The sequence below is a fragment of the Suncus etruscus genome, chromosome 9, assembly GCF_024139225.1.
Source record: "Suncus etruscus isolate mSunEtr1 chromosome 9, mSunEtr1.pri.cur, whole genome shotgun sequence".
NCBI lineage: Eukaryota > Metazoa > Chordata > Mammalia > Eulipotyphla > Soricidae > Suncus > Suncus etruscus.
The window spans coordinates 4103425-4129862 of NC_064856.1; the positions used below are offsets into that span (position 1 = coordinate 4103425).

Below are 26438 nucleotides of genomic sequence, written 5' to 3' on the forward strand. Positions count from 1 at the left end.
AACTAAAAAACTCAAACGTTGCCAAGAAATTAATATTTGCTGAACTCAAAGATTTGTGAATTCAAAGATGGAGTCCAGAAAACTCTCAAGCAACAGAACAAGATGAGTAAAAGACTCAAAATAAATATACATATGACAAGAGAATATTTGGTAGGTAAATTCAAGTGGAAAAAATATAACAATCATTGGGGTCCCAGAATGCAAGGAAGACAATCCCTATGAAGAAACAACAGTGAAAGATGTTGTTGCTGAGAAGTTCATGGAGATGGAGAATTCATGCACCACTATCCTAGAACACCAACTGGAAAAACATTCTCTAGGATACATGCTGATATAAATGATGGAAACCATAGATATAGAATACTGACCGCAGCAAGGTCAACTGGCAAAATTTCACACAAATAAACAAATAAGATTTATGTGACCCTCAAAGCCTCAACAAAATGGTGCGGTACAGTGATAAAAAAAACCTCATTAACATAAATGCGTTATCGGCGCATATGGGGGCCATAAGAACAAGTCCAACAATCCCCATGACATGGTTCAATCATATGCATTAAACTGAGGGACTCTTCCACCAAAATTTCTTATTGAACAGCTCACAAAGAGAAGACAAGATAAAAAGTGGGTAGAATCCTCATGGTAAAAGAATAATTAGAAAGAGTTATAGCTGTTAAAGAAAATACACATAAAATATTCAAAAGACATATGCGTCCATTTTATGGCTTTTGAAATAGTTGGGGGTTGTTAAATCCAATGCATGACTTTGGTCTGCGATTAGGACTATGTAGTACTGAAGTTAAAAAGGGTAAATGTGGGGTACTGATGGTTGGGGGTGATAGAGTTAAGGAGTAATAATGAGCTTTGTAGGGGTGTGCAGAAAGGGCAGAATCTGTTGGGGCAGGAGGTCGGTCTTGGTGCCTAACAAGTTAAAGAACTGAAGGTAAAGAGGGTTAATTAAAGGGAAGATAACAAATCTGGATTGGGAGATAGGGAGTAAAAGGGGCTCTGGTGTGGGGGAGGGGAAATATATCAGAGGGGCTATATACATCGTATAGATAAATTGTTTATGGATTAGGCTTGGCAGCCAGAGAGGACCACTATATAGGAAGTCACATCCACATATATACTGATTTTAGAGACCTATTTGAATATTATGCTCCAAATCGAGGGAATTCTATTTTTTTTCCTAGAAAGTCGAGAATTAAGAATATTTTTGGGTGTTGTTAAAAAAGTATAATGTGCCTGCGCGCTTTTGAAAATGAATACTAGTAAGAAAAGAACTCCTGAATGGGGTCCAATATGCATGGGGGGGGGGAATTTCTCTCCCCCACCCTCCCCCCAGGGCCCAATTTACCAGGCGTGGCCCTGAAGACCAGTCTGGCGTGGGGGGATCTCAGTCCCTTGGACTAAGTGGTCAGCCCAGGGGGCCTATGGCTAGCTGTCCTGCCCAAAGCCCCCAACATACCAGGTGAAGAGAAACAGAAGAACTGGCATGTGGAGTCTTCTGGGTGCAGCCCCTGCCTCTGTAGTTTGTGTATGCATAATACTGTGTAGTACTGAAGTTAAAACGGGTAAATGTGGGGTACTGATGGTTGGGGGTGAGAGAGTTTAGGAGTAATAATGAGTTTTGTAGGGGTGTGCAGGAAGGGCAGAATCTGTTGGGGCAGGAGGTCGGTCTTGGTGCCTAACAAGTTAAAGAACTGAAGGTAAAGAGGATTAATTAAGGGGAAGATAAGGAATCTGGATTGGGAGATGAGGGAGTAGAATGGGCTCTGGTGTGGGGGAGGGGAAATATGTCAGAGGGGCTATATACATCATATAGATGAATTGTTTATTTAGGCCAAGGCTTTTCCTTTCCATGCCCCTCATATTTTGGTGGGCCTATGCAGACAATAATTGCCACTCTAACACCATTTTTTTGTGCTCCTTTGTCTCTAATCCTTAAGAAAAAGACTCCACTTAAAATTTTGAGGTTAACAAACTAATATGCATGTGCATGGAAATGTAAAAAAGTACTTTGCCATCAATGTATAAGGAGTTATATAAGTTTTATGGCTTTAGATTGCTTTGTGTGCTGCTAAGAAATATTATGTATTACAATCTGGGGACTTGAGGGACAAAGTACTAGTACATGGATTCTGTTTTATTTTTCTTATTGTTCTTTGGCTGAAAGTTCAAAGTTAAGATATCAGCAATGGGACCACTGAGAATTATGTTTATGGGTGATTGTCCTTCCACTGTAACTTTACTTGTCCTCTTTCTTTGCATCTTTGTTCTCATAATTAAAAATAAAAAATTAAAAAAAAGCTTTGTTTTCACAGGTTACACTCTGATATGTACTTTAACTCAGCTCAAAATTGCTATTTTGAAGTATCTGTTAATTTTAAATTACATATTAATGCAAAACACATCATTTTTATTTTGTTTTTGTTTCTTGGGCCACACCCAGTGATGTTCAGGGGTTACTCCTGGCTATGTGCTCAGAAATCTCTTCTGACTTAAGGGACCATATGAGATGCTGGGATGGAACCAAGGTTCATCTGTCCTTGATTTGCAACGTGCAAGACAAATGCCCTACCACTTTGCTATTGCTCTGAACTTACAAGACACATAATTTTGTTTTGTTTTGTTTTTTGGGTCACATCCAGCAGTGCTCAGAGGCTACTCCTGGCTCTATGCTCAGAAATTGCTCTTGGCAGACTCAGGGGACCATATGGGATACCCGGATTCGAACCACCGTCTTTTGCATGCAAGGCAAACACCCTACGTCCATGCTATCTCTCCAGCCCTCAAGACACATAATTTTATAAAATATTCAAAACTATTTTTACAAATTTGCCAGATATTTTAAATGTTTCTCTTCATAAAGGATTAAAAAGATCATTTTATTTATAGATGCAGTTATCCATGAATCAGCTTTGGTTCAAATATATGGAGAAATTATGGCTTCACAGAGATATGCAGTAAGAAAAAAAATTGTTTTAATAGCTTGTTCTGAGAATGATGTAACGTCTTCTAAAAGAACACTAAAATTCAGCAAGTGGTGGTTTCTTGAAGGGTTAGCAGTGATGTGTAATATGAAATGTTATAAATGATCTTATTCTACTTTGTAACATTAAAATTCACTGGTCTCTCTTGCAAAAATATTATTTAACTGTATATTTTAACACATCTTTGAAATAGCAAGGATAGATTTAAAGGAAATATTTGAATTGTAAAATTGCATCAATGAAATGATCTGGTCTTGGGCTCTTGGGTTTGGGGAATCATCTGACTACTGTATTGATTTTCTTGCTTTAATTATTTTTAATTTAGGTATTCTATTTCTTTAAGTTAGGTGAGGTAATAAGATTTAAAATATCTATTTCCTTTAGGCTCTCCTGTTTAGTGGCAAAAAATTGTTCATATTTGTCTTTTTAACAATTTCTATAACTTTTACAATGCTTCCTTTCTCTTATATTGTTCAGGTTATTATTTATAAGCTTTCTTGAGCTTATCTAGGAGCTTTTAAGTTTTGATGACATTTTAAATAAAGTATTTATTGATCATCTGTGTGGACATTTTAGTTATATTTTATTTACTTCTCTTAAATTTTGTATTTCCTTATACTGATTTTAGCTTTCATTTGATCTTTCAATAGTATTTTCAGATAAAGTAGTTTCTTTGATTTATTGTCATCTGAAATAATCCTGGGTTACTATTAATTTCCTGATAGCATTTCTTTTGTCATGTCCCATATGTTCTGATAACTCAGGTTTTCATTTTCATTTGTGTCTACAAATTTTTTTATTATTTTTATTTTTGTTTCCTTTAGGAGTCACACCTAACAGTCCATGAGAACTATCCTGATTTGGTGGCTGTCCCTGGTCATATTCTAGGAACAATGTGGTGCTGAGCATTGAACTCAACATCCTATAAACAAAATATCTTAGCATGAGCTCATTGTTCTGAGGTCGCCATGGCCTTGTTATTAGGAATATTTTGTGGTTTATAGTGAAGCAAGGCAGTTTTTTTTATTTAGTTTTTTATTTATAACTTATTTAGAAAGATATGGTCTCCATATATTAATTTTTCACCTTCCTTTTTGTCATTGTTTTAAAACTTTATAGCATTGTGATCTGAGAAGTTACTCTTATGATTTTAATCTTTATACATGTATTGGCATGCGTTTCGTGTTTTGAACATGTTAATCATCCAAAATATACTATTTTCAATTACAAAAATGTTTATTTAGCATTGATAAATGTAGAAAGTTCTGTAAATGCCTATTAAACTAGGCTTTTGTCAACTTTTTGTTTGTGGCTGTTGTTTATCAAAATATTTTGGTTGTTCTGCTCATTGGTGATAGTGGGTCAATAAAGACCTTTTTTTATTATTGTGATTCTATCAGTTTCTCTTTAAGTGTTAATGCTTGCTTTATACATCCTGATTTTCATTTGTGTGGTGTATACATTTTATTGAGAGCTTTGTCCTTTCATTGGAGCAAGCCCTTAATCAGGATATAACGTTATTATATAACACAAGTTTCCATTTCTTGTTACATTTGTTAATATCTTGTTTCTTTGATCTGTGTTTCTGTCTTTGTTTTTTTTTTTTTTTTTTTTTTTTTTTTTTTTTTTTTTTTTGGTTTTTGGGCCACACCCGGTAACGCTCAGGGGTTACTCCTGGCTATGTGCTCAGAAGTTTGCTCCTGGCTTGGGGGACCATATGGGACACCGGGGGATCGAACCGCGGTCCGTCCAAGGTTAGCGCAGGCAAGGCAGGCACCTTACCTTTAGCGCCACCGCCCGGCCCCGTTTCTGTCTTTGTTTAGATTAGCATTTGTCTGCGACATTGATTTTCAGACTTTATTTTAGTTTATATCTATCATTAGAGTTCAGGTATGGGAGAAGATTGTATTTTGCTTATATTTCAGATCAATTCTGCCACATGTTGTGCTTTTTAAACTGTGAGTTCGGAACACTAATATTTAGTAAAATTTTTTAAATAAAGAATTCATTGCCACTTTTTGTGAGTTCTGTGTGTTATATGTTTGAATTTTTATATCTTATTCTATTCCATGGTATTTTAGATCTATCATTTATGTAATGATCAATTTACCCTTGTGACTTTTTTTTTAAAAGTTTTGAGTTTACTGGATTTTATATCTAAGTTAATAAGAAAATAAAAAAGCAACTAAATCATTAGTTAATTCTGAGGTCCCCATTTATATTCTCCCTCTGAAGAAGTATCCTTAGTATTTCTTGTGTGACCAGTTTAGAAATGATTAATTCTTTGTCCTTTATTCTGTTACCACAAGCACTTTATTATTCACTGAAAGTTGAATAATAACTAAATGGGTAAAATATTTTTGTTTATTTACTTACTATTAATGAAATATATTATATAGAATATACTTCTCCCATCTGGTCCTTAAAGAAGCAATTTTTAAAATTTTGCTAATTGATTTATAAGCATATCCTTATATGTTGTAGATGTGACTTTTCTTGCCTTTTGGATATCTATCTTCTTTGTTTAGATCGTTATTGTCTTTTTTTTTTTTTTTGCTATTTTAATTATATTGTCTTGGAATAGATATGTTTAGGTTTATTTTATTTGGCATAATCTGTCCTCCTTGGATCTTAGTTTAGATATCCTCCCTCAAGTTTAGATAGTTCTCAGCTATTATTTCTTCTGATAATATTTCTGCCTTATTTTCTAGGTTTTTGTCTTGATCAGAAACCCATATTATGAGTGTAAAATAAACATCCATGAGTTGTGAATTCACAACAGCTGTGTTTCTAACCCCTTTGGCAGACAGGTCTGAAGAAGGAAGGTATCAGTGAAAAAAATAATAAGCCAAGCCTGTAAGGGAAGAGCCATGAAACAGTCTGTTTTTTGCCTTGAAGTCTCTTAGCCTCCTTCAAAGCTACAACTCCGCTTTCTTTATCAAACCCATTAGCCATACCATGAGGAGGAAGGTTGAAAGAAACAAAAGTACCTATCTCCTGGACTTTTACATATGAAGGGAAGATATGAAAGGAAGGAGGAAGTTGGGAGAATGCCTTTGTTTTGAGTTAATAGCTGAGTGTCAATTTATGAAGAAAATATTTTTTTCCTTTTAATGCTCTCTCCTAAAGATTTTGTTGTCATTATTGTCAGTTCTTTCTTGTCACTGAATTGATTTTCTGTTTATTTAATTGTGTTTCTGGTCCCAACTACATATTTTTTTTAGTTAAATTAATGTATTCTAGTTCTAATTTATGCTTCTATGCTTAGGGACTGAATCACAAGTAGTCTCAGCTAAAATATATAATAAATAAACTTGGAGGGAAAGCCATGGAATCTGATAGAGAAACGATAATTCTGTCTCCCTTACAGAGGTAGGGTAGAAAGTTACATAATGTCAAAAATAATTTAGATTTAGTAAAAGCACTAGAACTATAATCTAAAATCTATTGTTTTAAGCATGCATTTTCTTATCATTATTAGTATAATATCAATAATCTACAATTATATATTAAAAATAAGACCCCGTATATTCTTGTTTGACAGACTTTTTTTGTCAAATTGTTTTTTTAGGAAAACAATTCTACCAAAATTTAAACTGAACTTTCCTGATAGGACTCAAGAAAAGCATAAATTGTAGGAGGATGACTAAGGTTTGAAACCTTGCTCAAACACTTGGAAATTTTAATTTCTTTTTCCCTCAGTTTCCTGATTTGGAAATAGAATTCATACTACTACCACTTCAATCCTTTTAAGCTAATATGAATGCTGAGAAAGAGATATTTAGTGAAAGATATCTCTAAACACTTTTTTGAACTTGAGTTCTTAGAAGACACAAGCTTCTAGTTTTAAGGTTTAGTTTTATCAAGGACAGAAATGAATGGAAAGGAATTTGTTATGTAGGTATCTGAATATTCATCCATTGTCTTCACTCAAAATATAAATTCTAACCCTCAAAGTTTATTATGGATCACAATGTATGTGGTACCTAAAGTAAATATGTAAAAGGAAAAACTGTAGTAAAAATAATTTAAATTTGCATCATTCATTCAAGCAAAATAAAAATATATATAGCCAAAATAATGAAGTATGGAACACTACTTATAGTTAAAGGTGCAACAAACACATATCAATGAGAAGGACTGTCCCATATTTACAATGTATTATAATCCTTCTACTTATCACATGTCTGAAATTGATCACAATATCCAAGGTTTTTATGCATTACTGATTATTTTGAAAGCAATGGCATGCATATATGTGGATATATTTCTTATAATAAAATTGGATTAGTAACACAGAACTATGAATGTTCAGCAAAAGCAAACTTTAAAAGAAAACTCAACTTTTTTAAATGTTTCCTTGGACAGTTTTCTAAAATCAGCCTCATTTCTACATAATATTTGTTTTGGTTGGGCAAAGGCTAGTTAAAATATTCATTATTTTTTTAATGTACTATGCTTCTATTTGCAGCTTCAGGTAGTTAATATTTGTGTTTAAGATTTGCAGTTCAAATGGGAAAATCCACCCTAAACAGCATTGCTGAACAGCATGAAGGAATCCTTCGAAACAGGAGGTCCCTTTCCTGAATACCAATCAGTGTGGCTTTCCTCTGTGGCTGAAAAAGGAAGCACTAACCAATGTTTGCACTCCACCATGTCCTGCATGTCACAAGCTGTTTCTAACACTGGCAGCCTTGTTGACAGAGTTTCTAGATGCAGAATAAATTGAACTTCTGTAGAAAAATGGCGCTATGTGTTCAGATGACGTCAATGTCTTTTGGGACAACAGGATGAAAAGGAAAATATAATAAGCAAATGTCTGACTCAGGATTACCTCAATGAAGTGTGTTTGGATTTTATAGGCTAAGTTAGAAGAAAAATCATCTTCTTTTTATTTTTATTGTGCTCACACCTAGTAGTGCTGAGTGGGGATACTGGAGGATGCTTGAGTTTTGGGACCTATGCCTTATATAGTAATGAATGTGGTACTGGGAACCAAACTTGTGGCCTTGCACGTAAGAATTTTCTCAACTACTTTAGCTATCTCCTGATCTAATTGTATTTAAAATTTTGTTGTTGCTTTGGTCCAAACCCAGAAGTTGTAAGAGTTTTATTCTTATTTCTGTGCTCAGGAATCATTCTGATAGTGCTCAAAGTATCATAGGTGGCACTAAGAAACAAATTTAGCTTACTCTTGGGCAAAACAAGCATCTTAATCACTTTATCTTTTGGACCCCGACTTCAAAATTTTTAATGAAAGACTTAGGTTAAAATACAACTAGTGGTCAACAAGTAGTGACTAAAAAAGTTAAGTAAATACTAACTTTACATATGTAAATGCTTCTTCCAACAAAGCTTTGATGATACCTATTAAACACAATTCTATGTCTAATCTAAAACCTACACTTGCTTCAACAGAAATTGCTGGTTAGAGAAACAGAAATTTGAAAATTAAAACTCATAAGATTTAATTATATTTTCTCATGAAATATACCTATTCATTTTTTCAGCTATATTGACTGAACTCTCATTTTGTATCATAATCTATGTCCCAATATGAATGAGCAAGACAGAGCTGGGACATGAACTCAGTTACTTAATCTTTACAGCTGTCAATTTAATGACTTTTTAAGGCACACACACATATGTATATATACATATATATCATATAATAACCCCAGATATTCTTGCTATTTTAAAAGTACCTGTACCTTATTTATTTATTTACATATTTTTCCTTTTATTAATCATATGGAGATAAAATAATATTGCAACATTATCCCATATGTTGCCTTTCATTCCTTAACCATGTTTAATAACTTTCCATTCAGTGCTTTGAGATCACCAGTTTTCAAAGTGACTCCGTTCTAACAAGGACAGAGAAAGTTGTTACTTTAAGAATTTAAAGATTCTTGGGAGAGAGCATTCACGTTGTCCTTTGGCCTTCTTTAACCTCTTTCCTTAATTCAGCTTCTTCCCCAAATTTATTGTTCTTTTCCCAAGTTTGGAACACCCATGCCTAGTTTTACTAGAATTAATCTAGGCTACATCTGTTAAGCAGCTTTAGCCAAAATGGCAGCACTCCCAGTTCCAAAGCTGTGAGTATTTCCTACAAAGCAATTTTGTAGGTGCCTTCATATGCTGTTATCTGTGATCCAGGTTGTTGCTTTTCGAGGTGTATTTTTTTTGCTTATTTTTACTCCATTCATGCATTTCAAGACAGATAATTTTCAAAATCATAAATTTTCTGCTTTTAACTGTTATAGTTCACCATCCTTTTGAATAAAAAACAATACCAACCTAATAATAAAATAAAACGTTTGCATTCTATACTATTTGACTTTGCTGTGGTTTTCCTCTTTCAACATTCTCATCTATACATTCTTTCTCATTACTTTAAGAATAATCCTACATAGTCATCCAACTCTTGATTTATTTGGTCACCTGTATCTTATTTATCCCAGGTTGTTACTCACACCACCATTTCTAACCTTTATATCACAAGAAAACACTCTACACGAAAAATTTAAGTATCTCCTTCATGTTTTAAGAGTTTTTGCATAGTTTCTTTACTGTATAGTATATGATCTCATTCTTCCATATTTTCTTTTAAGTTTCCTGGAAATCTTCACACAGTCAAAAATTTTTTTTGCAGTTACAAGGGAAGAAAACTGGCTGAACAAGTCAAAGTATCTACCCAGCATACATGAAATTGTGCATTCTAATCTTGCTCTTATCTGAGCTTACCATAGAGAAGAAAGGAGATGAGTGAACTGAGTGGGAAGGAAATACTGGGTGAAGAGTACAGAATTTGGAATATTGTACAGATGCAACTCTATAATTAGTAGTACTGTCAATCACAGTGTCATCCACATTTTTAATTAAAAATTAAATTAAAGAAAAAACAATCTTATTGTTTTTCAGCCTGTGCTGAAGCCATCATAATTTGACTATATGTGAACCCCAATAAGGGAAAACTAAAAGAAGACTTTTTAGTGTTTTATTCAAGCTTTGAAGAGTTCTGGATCATAGAGATATGGTATTCCATGATCAAAACTGGCAATTAGGGGCTGGAGCAATAGCAGTGAGTAAAGCCCTTGCCTTGCACACAACTGATCTAGTATCCCATTTGGTTCCCTATATCCTCCAGGAGTGATACCTTAGTGCTGAGCCAAAAGTCAACCCTTAACACTACCAAGTGTGTCCTCCCCACCATAAAAATAACTACACAAGTAAATAAGTGGTAATTAATATAAATGGGTTCAATATTAATGGGACTTGGGGTCAAAGTGGCAGTACAGTGACATAAGTGTATATTACATGTGTATTATATCACTTATTAGTGATAGTACAATTACTTGCATAAAGCAGATCTTGGTTTGATCCCTTATATCTCATATAGAACCAGGAGCCTGGCAGGAGTGATCCCTGAGTGTAGAGAGTCAGGAGTGCGCCTCAAGTATCCTGGGTGTGTCCCCCCATAAAGACATCAAAAACTATCTATTAATAGGACTTATGTATTGATTGTATTAATGGTATTAATAGTATCGATTTTTGTCCTTCACTGTATCCACATGCTATTTCCTTGTGACTTTATAATTCAATAATTAAGAAATCTAGCTCCTTACTCTTAATTCTAATTATGGGTATGCTACTGTTTTTTTCCCATTGGGGAGCTAACATATGTGGAGCATGCAGAGACTTTAAAACATGCTGGCGCATTTTCACTTCTGCAGTAATATCCATGTTTTGATCATAAGAACAAATTGGGACTGGGTTCTGGAAATTGGAGACACATGTAGACGAGTCATTGATCCCAGTGACCCAGTTTAAGTTAGTTTAAGTCACTGACAGCCAGTCAATCCAGAAATATGGGACACAATAAGTATAACTATAGAACAAACATGCTAACCCACAGAATCATAAACTAAAGAAAACCTTCGGGCTGATTCTTTACAAGGCATTCTGTGATAAAGTAGCACAATGGAGGCTGATAAAAGAGTGTGATGAGAAGATGCTTGTTTTAGATGTGGAGGACCTGCCTTTAACTGCCTGACCACTTATAGTTCCTTAATTCCCACTGTAGTGGTCACTGAGCACAGTGCCAAGCATAGTGCATTGATTCCTTTGGGCACAGCCCCAAAGCCAAATTTAATGAACCTAAAAGTTAATGTACAGCTTCTGCTATGCTTTCCCATCTACTTTCTCAAAACAATTTTCAAAAATAATTTTCATATTCCTCAGAATAAATAAAGTGCACTACAGAGAAACTGGATTGTTTTTGAAGTCTCCTAATTTTCTTCATAAACTTAAACTGCAAACTAACCAGCTCCCACATATCTATGCTGTGTCTCTCCAGAGTTTGTATCTATAGCCTTCCTACTGTTATCTCCTAGGTCACAAATGTGGTAAATGCTATTGTAATCTTTCTCTTTCTATGTGTTATATACATTCGTTAACTAATTTATATCTCTCTCTAATATTTTCCTTCCATGTGAAATGTTGTCCCTGGGCAATTCTTTAAATGACCTTAAACTTACTTTTAAAAATAAATTCTCGAGGCCGGCGAGGTGGCGCTAGAGGTAAGGTGTCTGCCTTGCAAGCGCTATCCAAGGAAGGACCACGGTTCAATTCCCCGGCGTCCCATATAATCCCTCCAAGCCAGGGGCAATTTCTGAGCACTTAGCCAGGAGTAACTCCTGAGCGTCAAACCCCCCAAAAAAATTCTCATCTAAATTTGCCTTTCAAAACAATTAAATATTCTGAGCATTTAGGTATTGTTGAAAATAATCCTTATATTGATTTCTATAAAATAAGTATTTTGTTTGTTTCTATAAACATTTTTGTTTATCTTATATTTAAAATTAGAACTTAGTCAGATTTATCTAACTAAGACAGACTATTTTTCACTATTTGTTCTTTTACTCTCCCTCTTTTTTACCAGACCAAGCAATTCTCAGGGGTTACTCCTGGCTTTGCATTCAGAAATTAACTCCTGGTGGTGCTCAGAGGACCATTTGGGATGCCAGAAATTGAACCTAGGTTGGTTACATAGAAGGCAAACACTCTATTCATGGTACCATCCCTCAAGACTGTGCTACACTCTCTCACATTCAAATATATCCCACCTTGTCCAATTATTTACCTTCCTACAGATGACTCAGAAATTAATCTCGATCTCAGAATTGCTTCTGAGCTCCAAACCATTTTAATTTAGCTACCTTAATAGCAGAATTTTTTTAATGCATTTTCTTTTTTTTTTAATTTTTATTTTGATCATAGTGGCTTACATATTGTTGACAATAATATTCTAGGTACATATTTACATAAAACCAGGGGGGATTCCCATCCCTAAATTGTCCTCCCTACACCTCCGTTTTTGTCCTACCTCCCATTTCCTCTTCCCTCCCCCCCAGGGTGGCTAGAATATGTGATCCCCTCTGTATTTGACCTACTACTTAGTAGTCTTGCATCAGTTTGGTCTTGGTGCCTCCCTTATTTGCCCCTCTAAGTGGGGGCAGGGCTAGCAGTTCAAGTTGGGTGGTTGTGCCTGAAAAGGAGACAATGAGTAAACTGGGGTAAGAGTCTAATACCCCAAAAATGGGCAGAATCCTTCTAGGGGTTCTCCTCGTCGATTTGGGAAATGAAGGAGAAAAAGAAGGTGAAACACCCCATCAGTACCAAAAGAAGTGTCAAATATCCAGTGAGGTCTCCAGTTACATCGATAAGCACCACAATAAACTGATAAAAAAAATACAAACAAAAACAAACAAACATATGAACAACAACAACAAAAAAAACTCGCCGTGGTCTTGAAATAAGAGACATGGTGTAGCACATAAGGAAAGAAAAGAAAGGAAAAAAAACACACACACCAAAAAAAAAAAAAAAAAGAATAATTGGGGACAACAATTTCAATAATCACATCCGAACCGAGAAATCGACCAAAATAGCTAGGTAAATAAAATTAATAATAACAATAATAAATGAAGGTAATATATATATATATATATATAAATATCCAAGGTTTTGTGCTTTTTGCATTTTTGTTTTTTCCCTCTGCCCTGGCACAGTAAATATTGGGGTCATTCGAAACGGAGTTCACTTGCCCTATGAGATATGGGGATTCTCCGTCCTTGGAGTATACTGTCATGGGATCAGTTCTAGGCTTTGCTCAGGATCATTACTCTCCCGGTGGTGTTTTTTCTTTTTTATTTTTTTTTTATTTTTTTTTTTGTTTGTTTGTTTTTTTGTGTGTGGAAGACTTCTGCTTTGTCCAGGGTGATACATTCAGAGCTCTGTGTTGAGTGGTCTCAGTATCTGTACAACTCCTGAGGTGGGCCTTATGGTGAAGTCAGTCTTTGTGAGTCTAGAGGTTCTGTTGCCTCAGTGCCAATTGGATCCGTCTTCTGTGGTTGGTGATCTTGGTCTTTGCACTGAACCTAGGATGGCACCTAGGATAGTGTCCTTCTTCGTGCTTCCAGAAGCCCCTTTCCGTTACAGTTGTCTCTGCCGGACCTTTGGAGCTGGGGATCATGCTTATTGTGTCGGTCTTAGTTCAAAGCCTAGACTAGGGCTTTTTGATTGGTCCCAAGATGTATACAGTCTGGTCGTGGTTCTAGCAGCCAGTCCTCTGTAAATCATGATCTTGGCTTTTGGACCTACCAAAGGGTGCCACGTCTTCTGGTTTTGTCTTGTCGTTAGCTGGTAAAGTAGGCTAAACTGCTCTAAGGTCAAGTTGTTCACGTTTTCTTCATTGTCGGGATATCATGTTAGCGCTGGCCCTTGTTGTTGACCCTGCAGTATTGAGGCCGTCCCAGATGGAGTTTGTTTCTTGCAGCTGTTGTGAAGAGCTGTGCCGTTTCTATGCCTGGGAACCAGGGTTCAAGGCTGGATGAATGGAATCCGATCACCTGAGGTCTAAGTTGATTCCACATGACATATTTTCAAGGTAGGAGATATCCCTGTATTGTAAACAACTATGAGCTCCTATCTCTAGTAGGTAAGAGCTCTTGTTTTTTTTTTTTTTTTATGTAAGATTTCCCCTTTATTTATTGTGCCTTTGCAGGGGGAAGTGGTGCTCCATTATATTGTCGGTGTATTTGGGGTGGAGAGAGTGGGTAACATAAATAGGTCACATACCCAAACACGATTAAGAAAAAAAAAATTGCATGTGCCCACAAATGAATAGCAGAATTTTTATATCAGTAAGATACAGCAAATTTGTCCATGTCAAAGTAAACGTTACCAATTTCCACTTTAGTAAGATGAGTCTAAGTTAGCATTAACAATTTTAGACAGAAATAAATAGCATACATGTATATGGCATGCAACAGCAATCTTATAATAATTTTTGCAATTCCTTAGTCAATACAAAGTTCTTGAGGTCATGATAATTTTATATGATTTTTTTAACATCATTTATTCTAAACTACTGACTTCTACTTATATTACAATTATACTAACATCAAAGCTGGCTTGGAATATATGAAAATGATCCCTTTATCTTGTAGTAAATTCATATTAAAATTATCTACATTTCTATTTCACATAAAATTCATTAAAACTCCTGAGATATGATTAGAAATTAAAATTCCTGAAACTGGTTACCACTTGTATGTGCAGCTTTCTTTCACACTCCTCCATTTTTGCCTCCTCTGATTTTTCTTCTGTTTCTAGAATTTTACATATATCATGCTTCTTGAATCAGACTTCCTGATTACTCACAATACCATTTCTTTGATACTTGCTCCTTCTCTGAACAAGAATATCACCTCTCGTATACCAGTGCAAGTTTGAGAAGTCAAAGTTTTGCCAAGTTTTATCTTGCTAAAATTTCTTTGATTCATTTTCTCATTTCTTTGTAGATAAGATTGCGTTGTCTACTAAATTTTATAAGTTAACTCGACTCAGTTTTTAATAGAGCTGTTTTGATGAACATTCCTAGTGATGGGACATTTTAACTTTACCATACACTTGTCTATTGTCCCCTGAAAGACTTCCTCAATTGAGTTTACAGGAATTCAAGTAAAAATCCTTCACACTATCATTTCTGTCAATTTAATTTGTTTTATTCACTAATGCAGTTCTTGTTCCTAGAATAGTACTTTTCAGAGTCAGCACCAATAAGCATGCTTTGAATGGAAAAGTAAATAAAGGTAAGTAAGGAGGAAGAGAGGAATACAGGGGGAAAGAAAGGAAGAAATGATAGAAGGGAAGGGACAACTTGGAATTCAGTATCGCTATTTTCAGGCTCTATAATTCAGCTTTCAAAAGAAAATGGAATTAGTCTAATTCCCTTTATTTACAATAATCAAAGTAGTATTTCCACAAAGAACAGTAAAATCTTCACCAGGGATTGGCTCAAAAATCTAAGTATAAGCTGTGCATACAGGAGCCTCAGGTTCTGGTGTGGTCCCCAGAACAGTGCTGGGAACATCCCGTAAGCACCTAGTTGAGAATAGTTTCTACTCCCTGAATCACTACATTTGACCAAAACTTGGAAGCTAGACAACAACACAAGATCTGTTCAACCTGTATCTATATTTTAATCAATATAACAGTATATATATTTCTTAAGAAAAATAATTTGTATATATTATGTAAATTTGGAAATGTAGACTCTAAAATGCCTCGTAATTATTTGAAGAGGGTGACAGCAAATTTTTAAAGACTCTCTTGAGTTATGCAACATGCCTCTGCAAGCCCCCTGGCCAGCCCTGCACCTGCTTTTCAGTATCATTTCTCTTGTGGGAGCAATTCAGTATGTGAATGAATGTGAAAGTCTCTCCTTTGCCCTTTGTATATGTCACCCTCTCATTCTGACAAATATTATATGCACATTTTTGTCTGAGTCAACTAATACCTAATTTGTTGCCATGGTTGCATTTGATTTCACATCACTGTCAACATTTTGAAAATGACACATATCATTTAAAGACACATGTCTTTTGGTATGATAGTCTTTGTATTGTTGTTCCCTACGTGTGATTGTTTCCAATTTCTAATACATACAGCTTGATTAATTCAAATAAGTGTTGTGTTGAGAATGAAGTAGAGGAATGTTTGTCTTCAAAAACTCAACAGAGTTGAGGAGAAAAAGTATAAACAGGAAGAGCAGGAAGCGTCCTGTGGGCCACATAATAATATTTACCAACATATTGGGGGTCTCAGATCACAAACACTTCATGAAAAAATTATCTCAATGAAATACATATATCTCCCCAAAAATAGAAGCTCATTGTTATACTCTTCAAAATGCATTGCCTTCTTATAATATGGTATACATGATGAACATAGATATTTATGTATTAATGTTTCACAATAAATGTGCTTTTAATCTATCCCAAATTCTCACATCACTTGAGTAGATCAAAAAATTCTGATCTAAGTGAATTCATTTCTCAGAAGATGCTATGTTGTGTTATTCACCAGCCCAGCCTTTTTTTTTTAAATTTATTAGAATAGGTCTTAATATCAATCCAGTCAGCTTGGCTTCTGACTTTCAACTATGCTCTTAGATTGTTTTAAGAACCAGGACAAGGCAGCTTATGTACTATTCTTTTCTTGCTTGGGGTTTTTGTTTGTTTGTTTGTTTGGGGGCCAAACCCAGTGCCTTCAGGGTTACTCTTGGCTCTGCATTCAGAAATTTCTCCTGGCAGGTTAGAAAATTAAGGGGAATGTTTGGGATCAAACCTGGGTCATCTGAGTGCAAGGTTGTACTATTTTTCAAGCCCTCTTAAATGGTTGTTTTATCATCTTTAAAATGAACTAATGATTAAATGTCAATAATATACATATATGGTAAAAATATTATCAGAGCTTTTATAAACACTAAGACTAAAGATGCCTAGACCACCCAGTGTAATAACTCAGGCATACAGACTTCTCCCATTTCAAATGTCAGTAGCAAATGGAATCTGTCCCTGTATGCAACTGATTGTAAACTAAATGGTTCTCTTTAAATTCTCTATTCCTTAGGGTTGATAATAAAAAGGATAGACCTAAAAACTCAGAAGAATCTCTACTTATAAGTTTTTAATAAAGGATGCAAGTAAAACAGAACCAAATGAAAGGAAAACATGGGGAGTAGACAAAGAATAACTACTATGATCTCTGTGGAACACTTATCTCTTGAGGCATCTTTTTGCTAGCCAATACCAATAGACTCTGTTTAGAGAATTTGGTAAAAATTCTTATAAAAGCTTTATTCTATGATTTTTAAATTAAATTATTGACATTGATCATTGAACCCCATCTATAGATTATTTCCTTTATTCAGATGTAGGGAGGGGGACCTGAAAAAATGTCATCTCTCAAGTCCTTGATTTGTTTGTATCCAGTGCCCATCCTGAAACTCTCTAGGGCTTTGTCTTAGTCTTTTTATTAGTATAAACTCAGCATCCATTGTACATAACAGAAGATAAATCTATCACAAGCAAATTCAAAGAGTTTTAGAAGATCGGTGACAAAAGATGGTAGGAGAGACTAACTCTCTCTATATGTATGTATATATATTATACAACAAATATATAAATTTTTAGTCAGTGAACTAATTATGAAGATTTTTTTCACACTGCAGTTGTCTTTAGTCCACTTTACTGAACATGGGCTGTAAACTATCTTTGATTTTTTTAATATATAGAACTTGTCTCACCCAGCCTTATAGTAGATACAAACAATATTAGCTATCCAAACAATATTAGCTAAGCATATTTCAGCTTCAATAGGGAGCAAAAAACACTTTTATAGCAGATTATGAATAAGATTTAATGATGAGCCAATGTATATATGTACAGTGAGTTACAGAAATTCAGTCAAAGATGGTAAAGGACACCAGTAGAAATTACACCAGTGGAAATTATTTTCTCAGATCTTAGAAGAGAAATATGCATTATTGAAAATTGGGAATATCTGGGGTGATTTAAGGATTGATTAATAATATCTGCACTCTAACAAGGAAACACACCAGCTAGACAAACGGAGAGAGTGTAGAATGAAATAAGTCGTTTTTATATCCTATAGTCACCTACTAGACTTTCAAATACCTTAATAATTAGTTCAAGGACAGTGATACTACAAGGACATGGAGTTTGCCTTGCACATGGCCGACCTGGAACTGACCCAGGTTCGATCCCTGGCATTCCATGTGGTCCCACATGCCTGCCAGGAGTGATTTCTGACTGCAGAGCCAGAGTAACCTCCGAGTTCCACTGGGTGTGACCTCCCTCCAAAAATTAGTTCATTATTCACTCACCTGTTTTTGAGCACTTGGATTATTTTCATATTTTGTTTTGTAAAGCCCTTGGTATTAATCCTAATTCTACAAATTACAGTGAGGAGAAGTAGAGGCAGAAGAGCACTTGTGTTATTGATTCTAGAGGTATTGTTATGACAGTGCCAATGGCTAAGCAAATAAAAACAAAATTAAACAAGTGTTTAATTTAAACAAGTGTTAAATATAATTAAATATTTCTGAGACATGCCTGCCCCCTTCATTAACAATAGTTTAAACCACAGTGTCAAAGAAATAGAAGAGAGAGTGAGAAAGAGAGAAAGAAAGAGAGAGAAAAAGTATATTGCCAGCCCCAGAAGAAGGTATCAGGGAAGGTGAGAGAAAAATTCTTGACGTTATTGGCAGGAAATATACACTAGTGAAGGTTGTTTCATATTGTATGACTGTAATTCAAACATGAACTAATTTCACCTGTGAAAAAAACTGTATGAACAATTTAGCAACCATGGTGTGTAAATAAAATATTAAAAATTACACATCTATATAATGCAAAAAATAACAATTATAACAAAATGCAATAAATAGCATGTAAGAAATTATTTGCTCATCACATATTTGACAAAGGAGTAATGTCAAAGATACATTGAAAATAGGAAAACAACCTCATTAAAAATGCTCAGAAGCACTAGATATATTAAGTTACACCTCATTTTACCTAAAACAAAGGTCATCCCTGATTCCTTTATATATTTGTTTACAATTTGGATTGATCCCAAAGAGAGATTTTTTTACTTGTAAACCTGGGTGGGATTGGCTCAGGATAGCCTGAGTTATCTGTCCTTCTACCTCACCCAGGGGTGGTCTCTGTACTCAATAAAAATGGCAGTTTGGGCAGGTAACTGGTTCTCCATATGAAGTAAAAGAGTGCCAGTCTATACGTTTTCACCTTTAGCCTGGTTTGGATTATTTCATTCGCGACCCTGATTTAGACTTGTTTACCTGGGATTGGAGACATGGCTCATGGAGTGATTTTACACTTTCTAAAAAAAAGAACGGTTGTTGGTCATGACTTATAGGTATATGAAAAATGCTCTTTATCACATTATCAAGGAAGTTCAAGAGGATACAGTTGGTCAGTAGTCATAAGAAAAGTGCTCATTATCACTTGTTATCTAGGAAATACAAATCAAAATGACAATGATATATCTTCTTGTACCACTGAATATATAATATATCAGAAAGGCTAGAAACAACCTGTACTAGTAGGGATGTAGTGATACATCCACTCTTAGTGAGAATGTTGGCTAGTTTAACTCTCTATGGATAATAGTAAGGAGACTTCTTTTTAAATTAAGAATAAAGATTCTTTATGACCTAGAAATATTTCTTCTTGGTATTTAACTCACAAAAATGTTCAAAAAGTTGTGTGCAGGGACCACACCAATAGCACAAAGCAGAGGGCACTTGCCTTGCATATGGCTGACCCAGATTTGATCCCTGACATCCCTGAACACCAAGTCAAGATATTTTCCTGTCACTACTAGGTGTGGCCCCCAAATCTTTATATGCATAACTGTGTTCATGGCAGTGCTAACTTCAGTAGCCAGTACATGCAGACAACAAATATATTCAATGCATATGAACATATAAAATATATGTAATGAAATACTATGCAGCTATTAAAAGATAAAATTGTATAGTTTTCTACAAGTTAGATAAAATGGAGGGCATCAAGTGAAGAGAAATAAATTCAAAAAAGAAAAACACATGGCAATGATCTCACTTATATGTGGAATTTAAAGAAGCAAAACAAGGGGATAGATAATATTTAATGAGGGTCTTTGCAAAACTGAGATTATCAAGCAGTGGTGGTAGAAAGCTGGGGAGAGATAGACTCAAGAGGGATGAGGTAGTTAGTTTATGCCAAATCTTGGTTACGTGTATTACCTATGGATGCAGTAACTTTATTCATCAGTAACAAGAAAATCGACACTGTAATAGCATGTGTTAGCTAAAGCACAATAATTGGATATGTTATATGTATTATTTATAAGGATTCTGTGTTTGCCTCCTCATTTGTAAAAGTAGGTAAATATACATGTATATAACTTGAATATAATATGTGTGTACATCTTTTCTGTTATCCTTCGACATTTCATGTAATGAATTAAGTATTTGTGAGTCATGTTATCATTATGTATTCTCTTAAAATGCAACTTATTGGGCCTGGAATGATAGCACAACTGGAAGTGCATCTGCCCTGCACGTGGCTAAACCAGGTTTGATCCATGGCATCCCATATGTCACCCAAGCCTGTCAGGAGTAATTTCTGAGTGTAGAGCTAGGAGAAACCCCCTGAGTGCTGCAGGGCATGGTCCCAAAACAACAACAACAACAACAACAACAACAAATGCAATCTTACTACTTTGGAGCAACTATGTCTTTGTAATGTCTATATGTATATGTATATATACTTGGGAAATTCCAGTGGTATGCAGGTTGTGATGGTCAAGAAGAGTACTCAATTTATAAAGCCAAGGATTAAGATTTTAGATAAAGTAAGAGAAAGGAGTCATTATAAGAAAGCTCAGGTTTCACTAAAAGGAAGTAGAAATTAACTTAGAATTCAGGTGGATATGTATGACTGTACCGACTTTGTTGCCAGACCTTTTGAATAAGTCCTTTTTTATTTTATTTTATTTTCCCCTCACATATTGCAATGTTTGTTGATAGATTGATAGAGAAAATCAGAGTATGAACAGGATTTGATTAATTATGTAGAGCTTATTCTCATAAGAGGGGCCAATTCAAATAAAATTCTAATCATTTATTTCACACCCACAAAAACATTTCAAGGGCATCAACTAGCTCTCAGAATTGTGAACTACAAGTTTTTCACAGCTGTATTTCAGGCATATAGTGACAGTGAATTAGGGCTATTCCCACCATCAGTGTTGACCTCCCTCCATCATAGTTCCCAGCATGCAACTCATACCTTCACCCTTAGCCCCCTAACAGGTTCATTTTGTTTACCTTGTTATAGTTTGAGTCTCTTGATTCTACTGATGTTGACTTTGATTTGGATATTTAGTTCTGACCTTTTTTTCCCCACTCAATGCACCTGAGACCACTTGGCCCCTGAGTCCCATCCCATTTTTGTTTTCTTTTCTCAACTTGTAGGAACTCAGAAATATGAGGCAGAACAAAATGATTCATGTTTTAAGGTTCTATGAAAAAGGCAGGAGACCCTATCTAGAAGATATAAATAAGATCTTAAAAAAAAAAGATGGGCAGATATGGCAAGTTTTTTTTTTATCCCTACATAGGCACAATAAACATTGGGTAAATTAAAAAGGAAATTCCCTTGGCTTAAAAGAGACAGGGTGTCTCCACCCATATACTGTCATAAGACTGTTTTCAGACTCTGGGCACGTTAGTTGTCCAACCACAAGATCTTTCTTTATGGTCCTAGGAAAAGTGCTACTCCGTTGTGTTTGTCATAGTCAATTTTCTGTAACTAGAGATCTTGGTTTTTGAACAGATCGTATGAAGAAGCCAGGGTGTCAGGGAGTGTATTCTGATTTCATATCATCGGTAGGTGGCAAGGTAAAGGCCACCAGCCCTTAGACCAAATTATTGTTGTTTCCTCGTTGTCAGGGTGCCATATAAGCCTACTATGGAGCAAGTAGGTGCCAGAGCAGCATTAGAGCCTCTCCCCACACCCCTCCCAAAAGAGTTTGATCCCTGGTGCTGATTCAGGAAACTATCCCAGTTCTATGGATGGGATCCTGGGTTCGACATTGGAAGGTTGAAGTCTGATCAACTGAGGCCTAAGTCAAGTACCCATGACAAATATGCTTTTAAATATCCAAATAGAGGTCATCTGATTTACTGTATGATTTTTTGAAATTGCTAATAATATTTATAATGTATGCTTTGTTAGTAACACTGAAATATCATTCAGGCAGAATAGAGATAATTACATTATTTTAGGTTCTCAACTAAGGCTGTGGCAAGTGGTGTGAGTGGAACCCAGAATTGAGACCATCTATGTGTTGATAGAATATACAGTATGTTTCAATTAATGACATTTTGTGGCAAGAATGTTCTCCATATCATACATTTCCACGTGTCAGTACTATTAGATCCCCTTATGTCACCAATCTCAAATTGAACAGATTCTGTTTCACATCAAAAATCTTTTCTGTTCCTTATTGGCAGATGAATCATCTTCTTTCAGTGGCTCACATCAAATATTTGTGCATAATTCTTAAACATTCCCTTCTGTTAATTCCCCACAGCAACATTAAATCCTTGCTTCGTTGGTGTGGTGGTGTTACTATCGTTGGGGTCACACCACTTTATGGTACCATACTAGAATGAGGTTCTTCTCCATTGGAGATTTACATTTGATCTTACTCAAGAGGTGAGAAGCAGTGATCTTCTGCAAGTTTATTCTCACAATGATGCCATGGTAAATTTGTAATTACAGGTATAAATGATTACTACCCCATTAATTCTTTCTAATCCTTAATTTTGGATGCTATATTCTAATTTAATGAAGTCCCTACAAATTTGTACTTTCTACAAATATATCTTGGAATTATTTTGAACTATGTGATTATTTCAAAAGCTAATCTTTTCTAATCTCCAGTACGACATCATTGCTTCTAGGATGTAGCATATATTCTAACATTCCCTACTAACTTGTACATTATATATATTTTCTACATTGACTTGCCACTACATGATTGATTTTGCCACCCGCCCAATGGCAATCTGTATTATTGCTGTGCACAAATGTGTCAGTGGAATTATAAATATTATTTTATGCAAGCTCCTTCTCTCTATCTCACTTGCTCTAATTTCAATATAGTTTTAGTTTGCTTAGACCACAAAATTGTCTTTGCTTATAAAACCAATATTGTTTTGGAATAATTATTTAGTTTTGTTCTTGGATCAACTCCAGTGATGCTCCATAGATATCTAAGTGCAGTGACTGAAGAAGGGAGTCTGGAAATCTCACTATCAATAGTTCTCAAAGGATCCAGCAGGCTGGGATTTAACCCAGACCTCCTGCAAACAAAGCATGTGCTGAGGTCTTTTAAATTATCTTTTAGGCTTTCAAACTCTTTGTAATGATGTATGAGGTGACAGACATAAACTAAAGAAAGATGTTCAATTTGACAGCTTAATTTAAAATAAATACAGATGGTCTAGCACTTGATAAGTTGGAATATTGAATAGTTTAAAATCTGTAAACTCTGTAGAAAAAAGAAAGTAAGAATCTCGAGATAATTATCAAAATGGCTCTAAGACATGTATTAGGGCCTTTACATATGTAAATACTAGATATCTAGTATTCTTTTTATCCAGAAATGTGCAAGAAGTTAAAGAGTATAGTGATAGACGTTTAATGCCAAAACTTAAAAAAAAAACAAAAACAATAATTAAATCTTATCAAAACAATTCAGGAATGATCACTTAAGCATTGGTACCATCTGGTGATACACTTTAAATCATGGAACACAACTGTTGTATGTACAAGGTCTTGAGTTTACTACCCTGTATTACATGGCACACCCAAGAAACACTTGAATTGTATGTTCTCTGTAGCATGAAGTAGACATTGATTTTATATATTGTAGAGAATAATTTTTATTTCTAAGTACCATAATAAAACAATAAAGTAGACATCTGAAACCCCAATTTTCACTAAGAAATAGGATGAGAGAATAAGTGGTAATAAGTAGCATTTCCCTCTCCTTCCTTCCTCCTTTCTTGTCTCCTCTCTCTTTCTTTTCTTCCTCTCATTTCTTTCTTTTCTTCCTTCCTTCCTTTCCTTCCTTCCTTCCTTCCTTCCTTCCTTCCTTCCTTCCTTCCTTCCTTCCTTCCTTCCTTCCTTCCTTCCTTCCTTCCTTCCTTCCTTCCTTCCCTTCCTTCCTTTCCTCCTTCCTTTTCTTTCTTTCCTTTCCTTCCTTTACTTCCTTCCTTTCCTTTTCTTCCTTTCCTTTCCTTCCTTCCTTTCCTTCCTTTCCTTCCTTCCTTCCTTCCTTCCTTCCTTCCTTCCTTCCTTCCTTCCCTTCCTTCCTTCCTTCCTTCCTTCCTTCCTTCCTTCCTTCCTTCCTTCCTTCCCTTCCTTCCTTTCCTTCCTTCCTTTCCTTCCTTCCTTCCTTCCTTCCTTCCTTCCTTCCTTCCTTCTTCCTTCCTTCCTACCTACCTTCCTTCTTTCTCTCTTCCTTCCTTCTTTCTTTCTTCTTCCTTCCTTCCTTCTTTCCTTTATTCTTTCTTTTTCTTTCTTTCTTTCTTTCTTTCTTTCTTTCTTACTTTATTTCTTTCTTTCTTTCTATCTTTCTTTCTTTATTTCTTTCTTTCTATATTTCTTTCTTTCTTTCTTTCTTTCTTTCTTTCTTTCTTTCTTTCTTTCTTTCTTTCTTTCTTTCTTTCTTTCTTTCTTTCTTTCTTTCTTTTCGTTCTTTCTTTCTTCTTTCTTTCCTTTCTTTCTTCTTTTTTTTTAAAAAAATATTTTATTTAAACATCATGGTTAAGAAAATATTCATAGTTGAGTTTCAGTCATAGAGTGTACACCACCCTTTACCAATGCAACCTTCCTTCCACCAATGACCCCCATTTCCCACCCATCTCCGCCTATCTCTGGAACAGGCATGCTGTTTCACTCTCAGTATCTTGTCATGATTGCACTCACTCATGACTCTTTGTGGCAAGCTTTGTATCATGTCCTGGTTCTCCAGGTCCTCTTCTCTATTGTCTCTGTATATTATTACACAGTCTTATTTTGGTGGGTTGTATTTTGGCCACATTTAGTGGTACTCAGAAGTTATTTCTGGATCTTTACTCAGTGACCAATTCTGCAGGGAGATTTGCAGGGCTGATGACACCACATTCAATGCCAGGGATTGAATTTTGATGGCAATTTGCAAGGGAAGCACTTTACCTGTTGTAATATCTTTCTATTCCCAACACATTTATCTTTTATTAAAGGAAAGACAAGATCAAGAAAAGTCAAATGGCAAATGAAAGGATGAAATAAAATAGTTAAAGTATCAATACCTAAAAGTCAATTAATTACACTAGAGAGTTATTTTCGTGGAGTAAAATCTTAATCAAGGAATATTGCCAACAAATAGAGTAAGAAAAGCTGGTGATATATTCTATTTACAAATTGGTACATAATAGTGTCTGATATGGTATTTTTATTCTCCAATCTGAATGACACCGACTAGTAATTTTGTCACTGTTGCAAAATTATGCTTTGGTATCATAGGTGATACAAGTGATGATATGATTTTATAAACCTATATATCAGAATTAGCTATCCTACAGAAAAATAAAAACAAAGAAACCAAAAAGCAAACAAACAAAAAAACAAAGAAACCACAAGAACAAAAACAAACAATAAAGGAAACTCTAAGACTCAGTCAAGACTATGGAAGGTACTAAAAAGAGTAGAGAAGTGAAAGTAATAGGCAGAAGTTTTATTCATTTACTTATTGATTAATTGATTGATTTTTGGGGCCGAACCTGTCAGTGCTCTGGAAACATACCTGGCAGGATTCAAAGGACCATATGGATTCCAAAGACTGAAATAAGGTTAGTTATGTGCAAGTTAAGTACCTTACTCATTATACTATGATTCTGCCCCATAATGTTGGACCTTTTGATAATGGGATGTTACTAAAACCTTGATAGTGTGAATGAGAATTATATAACATAGAAGTATAAACATAGACTCCGAAACTTTATAGCATTATTAAGCACTTCTTTATTATTTAGAAATCACTGTGAGAATAGATAAGACTATTGAATGTCATCTCCATGTGATCCTGATGAAGATTTTCATGTTTATTACATTAGAATCTGATGTCTTAATTTGATGAAGATTTTAGTAGTGCACCAGTAACTATTACCAGCTTTTGAAAGCCAATCTATTAATCTTTTCCTAAGTCATACTTGTTGAATTAAATAGCCTTAACCCTAATTTGTTATGGTATATAGACCTTCACCCTTAACAATGATGTTACATAGGCGCTTTACCTTAACCTTCTCCCCACCAAAGGGGTGATCCTACTTTGCCAATTCATATTGTGGTCCTGCCAGCCTTTCTCTCTTGCTCCACATTGTGGAAAGTTTCCTGGATCTGTGTTTCATCTCTCTTAAGCCTGGTTTGAATTATTTCCTGTAGCAGCCAT

General features: G+C 35.1%; 1 long non-coding RNA gene across 1 annotated transcript in view; it reads right to left on the bottom strand.

Annotated features, from left to right (window-relative positions):
* The window catches only part of LOC126017525 (uncharacterized), a 122766-nt gene extending 120478 nt beyond the window's left edge, over positions 1-2288 (bottom strand). Inside the window, exon 1 of the long non-coding RNA XR_007498890.1 lies at positions 2253-2288. This is a non-coding gene — a long non-coding RNA (uncharacterized LOC126017525). The remainder of the gene's footprint in view (positions 1-2252) is intronic.
* Between the last annotated feature and the right edge of the window lie 24150 nt (positions 2289-26438).